The sequence below is a fragment of the Lissotriton vulgaris genome, unplaced genomic scaffold (genome assembly GCF_964263255.1).
Source record: "Lissotriton vulgaris unplaced genomic scaffold, aLisVul1.2 SCAFFOLD_1130, whole genome shotgun sequence".
NCBI lineage: Eukaryota > Metazoa > Chordata > Amphibia > Caudata > Salamandridae > Lissotriton > Lissotriton vulgaris.
The window spans coordinates 255,889-270,104 of NW_028253566.1; positions in this window are offsets into that span (position 1 = coordinate 255,889).

A 14,216-nucleotide genomic window follows, 5' to 3' on the forward strand; every position below is an offset into this window, starting at 1 on the left:
TGATACTATTTAAGGCAGGGTTTGGCCTTACTGCTTGGGAACCCATACCCAGTGGTGATCATTAGTTGTCTTAAGACACACGCTATTGTTACATGACCTAAGACAAACGACAAGCCATTGCAGTCTGGCTTCTGTTTCTATAATGGAGGCCGTTGGAGTTGGGGAGGTAGTGGGTGTTGACATCATGGCATCTGTTCTAAATCGCATGAAAAGCAGTTGTATTTCCTCCCACACAACACATCTTTTGTTCAAGAAAAAACCTCCGACATTCTTACGCTCCGTATGTGCAATGAGAAATTTACCGAGGTTTCCGTAGTGAATATACATCTTTTGCTGCTGTTGCGTTTAAAAAAAAAGGGATTAGTGTGTATTGGACCTAATGAGCAAGCTCTTCATACAGCAGGCCACATCCCGCAGCCAATACACATTTAAGGTGGTTCTCATAGGCTAATGATGAGATAGCCAACCACCTCAGGTTAGAAGGCTGAAGGTGTTGAGGATTTTTTTGCGTACAGACTCCGTAAATCAGGTAATTTTATCATAACAACCTTTAAGTAAAAAAGAAAATCCTGAAAGATAGTGAGCATTTTCTACTGAGATCTTACCAGCCTTTCATTTTCAGACAGAAGCGGGTGCCGTGTTGATAATCACATGAAGCCCATAGCAAACAGAACAAAGGAAAGGCATGTGGCCGCCATACATAAAGATAAATTTCAGCTTGCCACACTCCAAAAACAACCCATAAAATGTTGACTTGCAGGCACTCTTACTTTTTGATGGAAGACAATGGCCAGAGCACTGGGAGGATGACCAATACGGCAATGCGGAGGTCACTCCTGCACGTGTGGAATGCTCACAAAGAAAAGCGATGGGGGAATAGATGGGCAAAATGCAACAGGAACGAGAGTGTCCGTGGGCAACCAAGAAACGTTGCGGGACCATTCAATAAAAAAAGAGTGCACCAAACAAACAATAAATAAATCCACGAGTAAAGGGACATGTGACTAGGGCAGTGGCCACTATATTTAAATCAAACCTGAGGCGGGACAAAGAGCAACGTTTCACCAATGAAAATAAAGCAATTTAGACAGGCACACAACAGAACAAATGGAAAATGGTGGGTGTGGTCTAAGCCCCCAGAGTAGATACAGCATGCTCGTAGAGCTGTGCATGCACGCTGCTAGACTCGACCTAAAAAGCAGGGATGGAAATTAACCTGAAAGATTGAGAAAAAGGGGCCAAAAGTGGGGGGGGGGGGGTAGTTTAAAGTGACATGAGGTGGAATCAGGACTGTGCACCAGGAGCGCAATGCCCATAGGCCTGAAAGAGCTTTAGCCCCCCACACTCCCCAGTCATGTGTCTTCGCCTGGACTGAGGCAGCTACCCAGACTAATGCATAATTCTTGAGCTGCTGTGTGCTGGCTGGACAGAGGTTGGCACCTTATCTCAGCCACATCTGAATATTTCACAGATCTCTAAAAGACCATTTACTTGTTACTGAAGCTTGGTTGTTTTTTCACCGGGTTCAAATTGCAAATTACTTTTGCTGCCACAGTGTGAGAATGCGTCTCCTGAAAAGTAATTGTAGGCTTTGTTTTTTTTGCAGTCTTATATAACAGGGACACGGCACGAAGGTATTGAGGCACTTTACATGAGCCCAAGTTACATTATACAAAGACACATTCATTTAGTAGGCAATGAGAAATTACATGATTTGCCCTGAATCGCAGGATGTTAAGCTGGCACGAAACCAGAACCTGGTTCCTCAACTCAAAGCCAGCAGGTATGGTATTTATGCCACATCCTTTCCAATTTCAAAGCATACCAATATATCATATAGTAAGGCATATCAAGAGTGTGAAAGGTTGTTGAAGGACCCAAAAATCAGTTATATGACCCACCCTCCATCTCTTATTGATGCCATAATGGAAATAGTTTAAATAATATCTAAGACCCCGCTTGCTACCATGGATAACATGCTGATTTACTCATAGTGTCTGGGAAAGCATCCTGCATTCAGACAACTCATCCATCAGTCTCAATGCTCCTATTGCACTCACAGTGATCACACTGCGCTTACACCACTCGCCATGCACTCATGCCGTTGGTCCTCCTCTTACCCTGCGCTGACACAAGCATACTGTTCACCCTGCTGTCTCACTACTCACGCTGCACTCACAGCAATCACACTGTACTTACACTGCTCACTGTGCACTCACACCATTCACCCGCCTCCTACCCTGCACCTACAGGAGCGCACCGCTCAGCCTGCACTCAAATGACACTCCACTCACGTGTCGCTCTCACCCTGCAATCTCACCACTCACCCTGCACTCACAGCGATCAGACTGTACGTACCCCCACGCATCATACATGCAAGCTGTTCACCCTACACACGTCATTTACCCTGAACTCACACAAGCACGACACTCATCCTGTACTCACATGACACTCCACTCACCTGTCACTCCTAGTGCTCATCCTGTTGTCTCATCAGTCACTCTGCACTCAGTTTCATACAAACTTATCAGTCACCATGCAATCATTCCTCCCCCTACACTCTTAGCCACACCCAAACTCAAATAGACACATCACTCACCCTATACTCGCATCACTCACTCTGCACTCACTCCTTTCACCCTATTTTCACATGGGCACATCCCTAATCCTGCACTTACATAGGCACTTCAGTCACTCCGACAGCTCACCCTTCACTCACATGGTCACACCACCCACCCTGCACTGACACCGCCCAAACGGGCACAACACTCACCCTGGACTCGCACCATTGACTCTACACACCCTTCTCTCACCCTACACTTGTACAGGCACTTTGCTCAGTCTGCACTCACACAGGCTCTCCATTCATCCATCACTCATGCAGCTCACACTGCTTGCACACAGGCACAACAGATTGGCAGAGCTCAAAAGGAGATACCACTACCTGCACTAACGTCTCTCACCAGTCACTCCCACATCTCACCTTTTCCTCTTGCCACTCACCCTGCACTCACACAGGCACCACAGGCACACTGGTCACTCAACACCCAAACAGGCACACCACTCACTCTGCATTTGCACCTCTCACACCACCGACCCTGCACTCATTCATATTACTTTGTATGCACTGCTCTCACCTGGCAGTCACAAGGACCCTTCTCTCACCTTGCACTCATGTAGCTCACCCTGCACTCACATATTTCACTCTATATTCACACCACTCGTGCTGTATTCACTCGCACTGTTCACAATCACCAAGAACTTACATGAGCACACCTCTTATGCTGCACACATAAAAAGCATTGCCAAAGCCTGTTGTTGTATACGCTATGTCTTGCAAGTAAGAGTGCGTTCACAAGCAACGCATGCGCTGTCACATGCGATACCTAACAATTACCCAACTGTCATCAATATACACATTTCTAGAAAGGCAGCTGCAGAATACCTGTTCTTTCCATTGCGCTAGAGACCTAGTCGGATCCATCTGTAACTATGTGGCAGGTGCAATAGGGGAGAGTGTACTGAAGATGTAGGAAGGCAAAAGGTACTTTAAGCCAACTGTGCGTTATGGGTGGGAGAAGTATCACTGGCTCCACAGATACTTTTTAATCCTTCACATGGGCGTCCTTGGTCTAGATAGGTGCCTGGGTTTTCGCTGCTCCTGAACCAATGATGTAGCTCAGTGTTTGGACCCATTGATCTGCATGATAGCAGTGGTCTGTGGAGGCAGTTACCACAGTGGAGAGCTGTCTGGGGCTATACGCACAGGCACCAGCTCCTGTAGGATACTTGGCCTCAAGTACCAAAAATATATCAGCTGAGAGGCTGGGGCTCGTGAAAGCACACCACAGCTTGGCTCTTCATGGAAACACAGGTGCCAGCATTGAGGTTTTCTGTTCATCTTCTCAGTTCAGACACGTTCAGTTGCTGCTACTACACAGCGTGACCAAAGGGTTGCAGGTGATGCTGTAACTTTGGCCCTATAGCCCCTCGGAGCTGTCACTTTGGTAGGGACTACATTTTTAGCAAGTTTCTGTGTTTTAGAGGAGTTTGTATGTTTGACAGTTTTCACTTGAATTCTAAAATCTGTACCTGACATGGAATCTTTGCACTTTTACCACTTCACTGCATAATATTTGATTAGTTCAACAAATAATTTGGCTGAAAATCACAAAGTGAACCCTGTTTAAACTTTTTACATAATTGTCAATTGTACTGTGTGACACTTTCAGACATCCCAGCTTTCCATTCACCCCAATGGTTCATTCTGGAATGTGTGTTTTTTTTGCATTGTAAGCTGGGTCTGTAAATCTCAATATGCAAAGTATTATTGGATTCAAAAAAACATGTTTGCCAAAGGAGTCAAGCATTTCACAAGACTAATTGGATACTGTGATATTTATTTTTAGAAACTGGATTAATTTGTTTCAAATTTGCCTTGACATCACTAGCAATGGCAAACCAATATGCTTTTTACACACCTTCTATCATCCTCCAGGTGACAACCTCACCTTTACCAAACAATTTATGGACATAGCCTCTACTACTGCCAGATGTCAAAACACCCAAATATTTCTCAGAGACTTCAACCTCCACTCGAATGATCGCAATGATGCAGTTGTCAATGGCCTCAAAAAAGTCCTCGCGGACCTCGACCTCACCCAAATTGTGAACAACTCGAAAGACACATGATAAAGGATCCATCCTTGATTTAGTAATCGCTAAAGTTGATTCCGTCCAGTTAGACACGATCCTCCTATGTGATTGGTCAGATCATCATATTATCACCTTCTTCATCAACAAAACAGTGAAACTTAACTTGGGTCAACCCACAAAGCCTAAAGTATGGAAGAGAGGCCTGAATAACATTTACCCTAACACACTCACAACTTCCAGATACAACTTACTTCTCCCCCCGTAGGGATAGCTGACGTTCATGATCTCACCAACCATTACTTCATTTCCATGAACATGATACTAAGGGCCAGATGTAGGTGAAATAGATTTACCGATTTTTAATTACCGAATTTTACCGATTCGGTAATTAAAAATCGGTAAATCTATGGGGTGGACATGTAGGTATTCCAGATGTGCTGGAATACCGAATCGGATGATTTCGGTATTTACCGATTCGGTAAATACCGAATCGGTAATGCCCATTCATTCCTATGGGCTTTGAAGCCCATAGGAATGAATGGGCATTACCGATTCGGTATTTACCGAATCGGTAAATACCGATTTTCACAAGGGTGCAGGGGGTGTCACTTTGACACCCTCTGGCACCCCCAAAACAGGCTCGGGTGCCATGTGGCATGCCCTAAGGGCAGGTCTGCCTGTCACATGGCATAGGTGAGCATGCACCCATGTGCATGCACACCGGAATCTGTATTTTACCATCAAATTGGATTTGATGGTAAAATACCGATTCGCTAAGGCCTCTGGGACTCTGAAGAGTCCCACCTACATCTGGGTGGCTCACATTCGGTAAATTTACCGATTTTTTATTTTACCGAATCGGTAAAATGACCGATTCGGTAATTTTACCGATTCTGTAAAATAATGCCCCCTACATACCTATCACCTATTTACCGATCGGTAACGGCCGAAAATACCGATTTTCGGCCGTTACCGACCGACCTACATCTGGCCCTAAATGAGGTATCCCCCTTCAACTAAAGTGAGTCTCCACAAAAGACTCTAAGCCATGGCACGATGGAAGACTCAATGAGAATAGACGATCCCTAAGAGTATTTGAATGCAGATGGAGATCAGCTGCATCCACCATTCACCTCAAGACACTAAGAAAAAAAAGAAACGCATACTACAGAAAGATCAAGTACACTAAAGCAGACTTCTTTAGCCAACAATTAGACCAGGCAAAAAACCGTCCCCAAAAACTTTTCGAGTTAATCAGTCAGTCAGTCAAATTGCTTTATTCAAGGTAAAAACTCATAAAAGCACAGTAAAACAATTTTGTTTCGAGTTAAAATACATTTGAATGCTCCAATAAAATAGTGTTGTTAATGATAGATTTACAAGTTAAAAATGAAGTGATTTCTAGAATTAATTGTACAAAGCATTTTGATAAGAACATAAAACATCAATAAGTCAAACATGAAAATCAGGGGTAAGAGGGAAGAAACAGATTAATCACACTTCATGATACAAATTTCCTTCTAATTGCCCATGCCCACCCCAGAAATTTTGCACCCGCACCTGAAATGACCGGCAAAGTGCTAGTGCAAATTAATCTTAGGGCCACCTTACTGTCCCTGGTGCCTAGCAGTTTACACATTGCTATTAGCCAAATGCGTCTGGGGATATGTAGGCCCTACAGACAAATAAAAGATGGGCAATAGTTTCAACACCTTTTTTGCAAGCCGGACAGACATTTGAGTTGGCTTCAGCCCATCTGCCTGTTAATGATCTTACTGGGAGTGACCCTACTCTGAGCTGGAAATAAAGTTTCCGATCCCCAGGCTTTGTGATCTCATCCCAGTAGGGCTCCAAACTGGGAGAGACTTTCACTTCCAAGTAACAACCCGCCATAGATGAAGGAGCAGCATCATTCCATTTCTGGTAGGCAACCATTTCCCAGTACTTAGCTTTTAAAACCTCTTTAGATGGGAACTAGGCTTGCTCAGGATTCTCCCACATTCCCTTCATACCCACTGTAGATAATACTTTGGATAGTTCTTTAAGCCAGCTTATTTTGTGAAATATGTCGGATTTAATTACATCCAAGAAACCCTGGGCATAATGTGCAAGTTCCGGTGTGACCCAGATATGACGCCAGTATAATATAGGTCTCAATCTGGCCATGTCCGAAACTGTTTTCCTACCCAGTTCAAAACACAGCGGTTTCATGGGTGTACTTTTGGGAGACCGATTAGATTTCGCAAAAATGTATTTTCAACAAGTGACAGTGACCCTAGATTGTCATAGACCCAGATTTCGGCACCATAGAGAGCCAAGCTGATGGCTTTGGCCTTGTACACTTGGAGTTCTGGCTGTATCGGCTTTGTCAAAGATTTTCTATGCTCCACAGTTATGGCTCCTGTATTTTGACGAAATTTAAGAGCCGCCATTTCTATGTGCATCTCCCAGTTAGCTACCTTTGCTATGTGGATGCCCAAATAGACAAAGTCCAATACCTTTTCCACTTTTTGCCCATCCATAAAAAAGTTCCCTTTAAAACTTGGGTGCGGGTTGAATACCATGAGCTTCATCTTTGTTACATTGACTTCAAGCCCACGGTCAAAGCAAAATCCCTCGAAAATCTTCAGAGCACGCTGGAGTCCACTGGGGGTTTTGGAAATGATAAGCGTGTCGTCCGCAAATAATAAAACTGGAGTCTTTACTCCAGCCAAGGACGGGGCATCTACATCTCCTATTAACACTCGTTCTGCTATCCCGTTGATATACAAGGAGAAGAGCGTAGGTGCCATAGCACACCCTTGGCGTACACCCCGCTCGACAGGAAAATCATTAGTAACTTGCCCGTGTCCCCCCCAGTGAATTTTTGAGTGATTTCCCTCATGCAGCCTCATCACAAGAGATAAAGTTTCCAGTGGCATGCCCATCTGACTTAAAACTTTCCACAGCTTTGAACGGGGAACTAGGTCAAATGCTGCTCAAAAATCAATAAAGGCAGCATAAAGGCTACCTTTCCCTATCAGAACCGTCTTCCAGTGGAGTAAGGCGAAACAGAATATCTGGTCTGTGGTGCTGGTTAGCCTGCGGAAGCCTGCTTGAAAAGGGGACAGATTTTTTCTTCTTCTGCCCAGACCATTATTTTCTCTAGGGTCATTTTCCCTATAACCTTTTGTACCGTGTCTATTAGGCTAATAGGCCTATAATTCCCGGGTGATACTTTGTCGCCTTTCTTGTACATGGGGATTACTACAGCCCCTTGCCACGACTTCGGTACAGGGGCCCCTAGAGCCACTGCATTTGCCAACTTCACTATATACCTGCCCCATCGGGCTTTATCATGGAGAAAGACATCCGCTGGGACCCCGTCAGGTCCAGGCGCTTTCCCCCGTGAAACTGAATCAAGGGCCACCACTGCATCACTCATATTAAAGGGAGGAACTGAGTGTTCGATAGTCGCTGGGGCTTCTCCGGGCTTATCCTCAGGACAGCATGTATATTGGGGACCAAAATATTAAATCCACCCGCTCTGTTACATAATTAGTTGGCGGTTCAGGGTGACCTCCTCTCCCCCACTTAACTATACTCCAGAAAAGTCTGGAGTCCTTCGCAGCACTGGCACTTTTTAGATCTTGCCAGTGTTGCTCGTCCCATTGCTTTTTAGCCCTCAGTATACAGGTCTTGTCCTCCAGCCTTGCTTCCCTAACAGCAGACGGGTCTCTTTTTTTGATAGCTAGGCCTAAGAGTGATCTTGCGGATCTACAGGCCTTGTTATACCAGCCCTTTCTTTTAGGCCTTTTGTTGCTACCTGCAGATTTGGATACTACCCTATAGAAGTGGCCCATTATAAATTCAAAGAGGTTGTCATGCAACCTTGTAATTTCTTTCAGGCCATTTACAATCTCTGTTCCACCCTCCAGTCTGGCATCCAGGGCATTAGTGGTTGTATCTAGTTCCTCGTTAATACTCTCTAGCATCTCACTTTTAACCTTCACTTGGGCCCATCTCACCCGCCTCATATCATTTGTTGGGACAATCTCTGCTAGGGCCTTCTCTCTATTGCTTAGCCCCTGTGAGGCTCCACCCCATAAGAGGTGTGTAATACATAAAGGGTTGTGGTCGCTCTCTTGCCTATACACGATCTTCATGTTCTTAATCAGGTGCCAAATTGCCATACTACAAATAGCAGAATCAATCCTGCTCTGTGAGCGACCATTATCAAAAGTGTCTGCTCCTTGGGCGTCACTCACCGTTCTTCCATTGAGTGCTCTAAGCCCTCTTTCGCTACACAAGGCATTGAACTGTATTACGCTATCCGTCCATTTCTTTACTGGTTTGAGGTCCAGCTTGGGGATCCCCCACTGGGAATCCTCATCATCCCCTGCATGCCAGTCATCTACAATGAGAGGCTCGAAGGTCATATTTAAGTCCCCTGCCATTATTATATTGTTCTCTGGGGACTGGGTGTCAATCAACTGATCCGAAACTGCCAGGACCTTAGACTTCCTGCCACCTGTCCCTCTAACGTATAGATTATAAATATCTAAATGACTCCCTACTTCAGTCGTTACCATAATCAGCTGTATATCACTTCTACCAGTCGGAAGCTCTAGCACTCTAACAAACAGTGCTTGTCGTACCCAAATGGTTAACCCCCTTTCGGGCGACCCATGGGTCCCTTAAGGGCCGGCACAAAAAAATTCAAGAAACCCAAAAGAAACTGAGGCTCACAAGTCCAGGTCTCTTGAAAAATGCAGATATCAAAATCATTTATAAAAGAAACCCACTCTGGTGATTGTAATCTAGTGCTCAGTCCAGCTATGTTCCACGATACTACACTTCCTTCTTTCCTGCTATCTTCACACACCAATGTTGAAAGAGCTGGGTTACATATACTCATGCCCTTTGCAATTGGGGATTCCAGGCCCATATAGGGGAGTAAATCAAAATCACCAGATACCACCCAAACAATATCCAAGGGTACATCATCATTTATTGGACAGCACCCGTCAATTCAATTTGGTCCTACTCTTTAACCAAACTACAATTAAAGCCTTGGTCTCCATCATGGGGCCCCACTTGGTCATTCATGACCCCTATTCCATTACTGAGTAGTCAGTCAATAGAGTCCAGCCTGGAATTGCCAATCCTATGCCTAGTATCCTCCAAAGACATTGCTTGAGCCAGCGAGAATGGGAGAGGGGGCATCTTCCTCAACTGTATGCCTGAATAGGGCGGAGGGCTAGATCTAAATTCCATCTGAAATAGGTTCTCGGCTAGATCGTTGGAGGACATGGTTAATTCAATAACATCATGAATGGCCCCAGGGTGACTTATTCTCCTTGCTTTGACAATATCGTCCCTTATGACCGATCTGCACCCTCTGACGTGCCGAAGCCAATGAATCGCCTTGTTTGTCAGAAAGTCGACCTCTTACCTGGGGTACCCAGCCCTCCTTTCTTGCTTAGGGACGTTAGTCATAAATATTTTATTTGTGGAGAAATCGCACTTGTTGTGTGCCTGACCCCTAGTCAGCTCCATACTTGGATTAGAAGACCATTTGTTTTGGTTTATGGGGGTGTGAGAATGAGTTGCCCCTGCCTTTGGTCTTGTCGCTTTAGATTGGGGAACCCCTGCTCATCCCCTAGCCCCACTAGGTCCCCTCTGCTCACTAGTGCCACGCTGTGTTGCTACCTTTATCATCCCCTCAGAACCAAAACTCTTTGTGTTAGTAGTTGTGGGGATGCTTGCAGGGCAAATCTCTCTCCCTGCTACAGAACTTGCCTGGGGTGCTCTACTACCCTTGGGGTCACTTTGCTCCATTGGGTGATGAATACTTTGGTTTGGTTTAGTTGCGAAGGCTGCAACTATCTTCGTCAAACCCCCAATCTGGGACCAAGAATTGTCATGATTTGATGGGGTGGCTGCAGTTAGATTAATAATTAATTTTTTCATTGCCACAATCTCGTCCCTGAGTAGAGAAACTAGTTTAAGTAGATCCCCAATGGTTTCTGGGCATTCATCAGAACTAATAATGACATCTCCCTCGTCTACATCAATACGTGAGGGGGCGTTACTTATACACACAAGGTTAGAGTTTGACTCCCCAGGTAATGCCTCTCCTAAGACCAAGTATCTATTGGAACAAGGAATTGAATCAATATCAATAGCAATTGTGGATGAGGTTTTACCAGTCTCCACTTCCCCCTCTACAGTACCCGGTTGGCCTTGGGGTGGGGATCTAGCAGCAGAAGTGAGGGGCTTGATCACAGGAGGTTTAACCAGGGGTCGAAACATTTCCGGGATTATTATAGGTGGGCCTTCCCTCGCATTCAAATTAGGTGTCCGGGCCCCCGCCCCTGTCGTTAAACCTTGCACCTCGACTGGCCCCAAATCAGCAGACAAAATTTCCTGGCAGTCATTCACAATAGCATCAATACTGTCAATAATACAGTTCGTGGCCGCATGTTTTGGCATTCCCTTAGATTTTTTGATTTTAGACTGTTTTGAGCGCATGGCTGTCTCGATAGCCCCCCTCCCTCCTTCCATAGTCTTGCATTTCCCCATTCCGTAGGCCGCTTTTTTGTGTACCAGAAGAGCTTAACGTCACAAAATGTCGGTAATTTCAGTGAATATGAGTAAGCTGCAAAGTTTAAAAGAATAATAAAACTCAGCAGGCACCAACCTGACCGTTAATAAAGTCAAGAAGTAGATAACGTGGCCCGGCCTGTCCTCCGTCGTCCACAGAGGGCCACAGAGGGCCCGCCCTTTGCCCGGGGTTGGCCCGGCATGTCCCGCGCGCGTCCTCGCGGGACGAGGTAGCAAACGGTGCTTTATGCGCCTCCTGGCGCAGGATGATGAGGGGGGCGGCGTCCTGAGTTTGGGGCTGCTGGGTGATGTAGTCCTGACCGGCGGAGCGAAGCCCGGCCAGTCAGGAAGCAGTGGAGGCAGGTCGCTCGGAGGAGCAAAGCCCGGCTGCTACACAGGAGCAGGAAGCTGTTTGGCACCTCAGCGGAGCTAGGTGAGCTCGGCCGGCGTGGAATCCCCCTTAGTGTTGACACAGAGTCCTCGGCAGCAAACGGTGCTTTATGCGCCTCCTGGCGCAGGATGATGAGGGGGGCGGGGTCCTGAGTTTGGGGCTTCTGGGTGATGTAGTCCTGACCGGCGGAGCGAAGCCCGGCCAGTCAGGAAGCAGTGGAGGCAGGTCGCTCGGCGGAGCAAAGCCGACCCGCTACACAGGAGCAGGAAGCTGTTTGGCGCCTCAGCGGAGCTAGGTGAGCTCGGCCGGCGTGGAATCTCCCTTAGTGTTGACACCGACCGTGTTAATAAAAACGCAATCTAAGGATGCACCTCACCGACCCAAGGATAAATTCGGGCCACGACCCAACGGTGCAGAATTTGCTTCCTTCTTCTCTCAGAAGACCGATAAAGAAGGTCCTTCTCAACAATCTAATCACACACTCTGCCGCACACCTGAACCCCTCACCATCCCTTCCAACTTCCCCACACCGAATTTCATCAAAGTTCGATCTAAAAAACAATGCATCTTGGTCATCCTTCATCCCCTATCATGAAGAATATATTCTCAAAATGCTTACTGCCGGGGGCGTGGCCAAGATGGCGGGGTGAGCGGACGCTTCCTCCCGTAGCTCCTCCGGCCCGGCTCAGCTCGAGCCCCGATTCCTGCGCTTCTCTCCCCCCGCGGCTGCACTGCGGGCGCGAGAACTGTGCCGGAGTTCCTGGGGCACATTTTGGTGCCACTTTGACTTCTGGGGCCCTGGGGGAAGTTCCCGAAAAGTTTATTCGGAGATCGCTCCGAGGAGTAGAGCCCGGGTCGCCCCGAGGAGAAGAGCCTGGAGGCGGAGCGTAGTGCGGCGCTGTCCGCGCGCCTTGGCTGGCCCGAGTGCTGAAAAGCGGAACGCCGGAGATCCCGAGGGAGCGGACTAGACAGGCTCCGCGGAGTGAGGTGGCTTTCTGGCCGGTGCCCTGGTGGCAGACACCATTGCTGGGCGAAGGACCTTAGCCCGGCACCGGCGATCCCCCCCCTACCCGGGGTCTCGAAGGGTGACGCCTTGCGAACTCCGCGCCTGGAGGCGCTGGATGGCGGAGTTCGAGCAGTGCCCGAGCCGGGCAATCAACTGGTGATGGAGGGAGGCACCGGTTTCATGCTTTCCGGACCCGTTATCATTTGAGAGTTGCCCACGGACTTGCTGGCCCGGGCTGCCTTCTTGGGTTTCACCCTCCCGCCATCTTGTCTTTGTGTGGCTGAGCCCGGTGACCCCTGCCCGCGCCCTTCTCACACGGAGGCCTCGACTCGTTCTGGCACCGACTCATCTGCTGCCCTCCCTGGGAGCGCGAGGCGGGAGGCCTACACTTCGGACATTGCTGCCTGCCCTACTGGCCCGGGGGCCGTCTTGCCCATGCCCGGACCGCCATTTTGTCGCCTGTGACGCACTACCCTTGTCCTCGGCGAGGGCCTCACATCTGGTGCCCACGAGCGGCGGCGCTCGCCTACAGCAACTGACCCTGGGCTCTGCCGGGCCCCGAGATGACTGGAAGACGTGGCGCGGCACGGGGAGATCGCACCTTGCCGGAAATGCTCGGCAGGTCCCAGCAACTACGCGACAGGACGCAGCCGTCCCCGGGGACCTCCCGGGCATCGACGGACGCAACTGTGGGCGAGCCGCCGGTCACGCGGTCCTTTATGGAGGACTTATTTAGCTCCCTCAAGGAAGAATTTCAGACTCTTAAGACCGAGGTGGCTGGAGAGGTCCGGGAGGTGCGCAGGGAAGTCGAGGGCCTGGGCGAACGGGTCGATACTGTGGAGACGGCGGCTCAACGTCGCGATGAGGAGATAACCCATCTCCAACAGGACGTCCTCCGCCTCCGGGAGCAATGTGTCGAGCTCCAGGCCCACTCGGAAGACCTCGAGAACAGGTCCAGGCGGAATAACATCCGGGTGCGGGGTGTTTCATCCGCCGATGAAGGTGCGGACCTAGTAGCTTATCTGCAGGACCTGTTCCGCGACATCTTGGAGGAAGAAGCGGATTTCCCCATCCGCATTGACAGAACACACAGGGTGGGCCGCCAGCGCCAGTCATCGGCACCGCCGCCTGATATCCTGGCGTTCTTGCCGGATTTCCCCCTAAAGGAGCGCATCATGACGGAGGCCCGTAGGAAGCAACCACTGACCTTCCGCGAAAGACCTGTGGCGCTCTATCAGGACCTGTCCGCCATCACACTGCCAAAGCGCAGGTCTTTCCGCATCGCTACGGACTTTCTGCGAGAGCACGAGACAGCCTACTCCTGGGGTCACCCCTTCCGTCTTATCTTTCGATGGAATGGGGTACTGCATCAGCTGCGCTCCTTGCAAGATGTCTGCGGAGTGCTGGGTCTTACTGCAACGGAGGAGGAAGGCGCTACACCCGCATGGAGGCGCCCCGAGCGGCGGGGCCGACGGAGATCGAGAAGGCGCCCATCGTCAGCGCCAGCGAGTCGTCCAGACTCGCCCACCATCAGAGCTGAAATGGCGGAGGCCCTGAGGACTGCGGCCAGGAACTTGC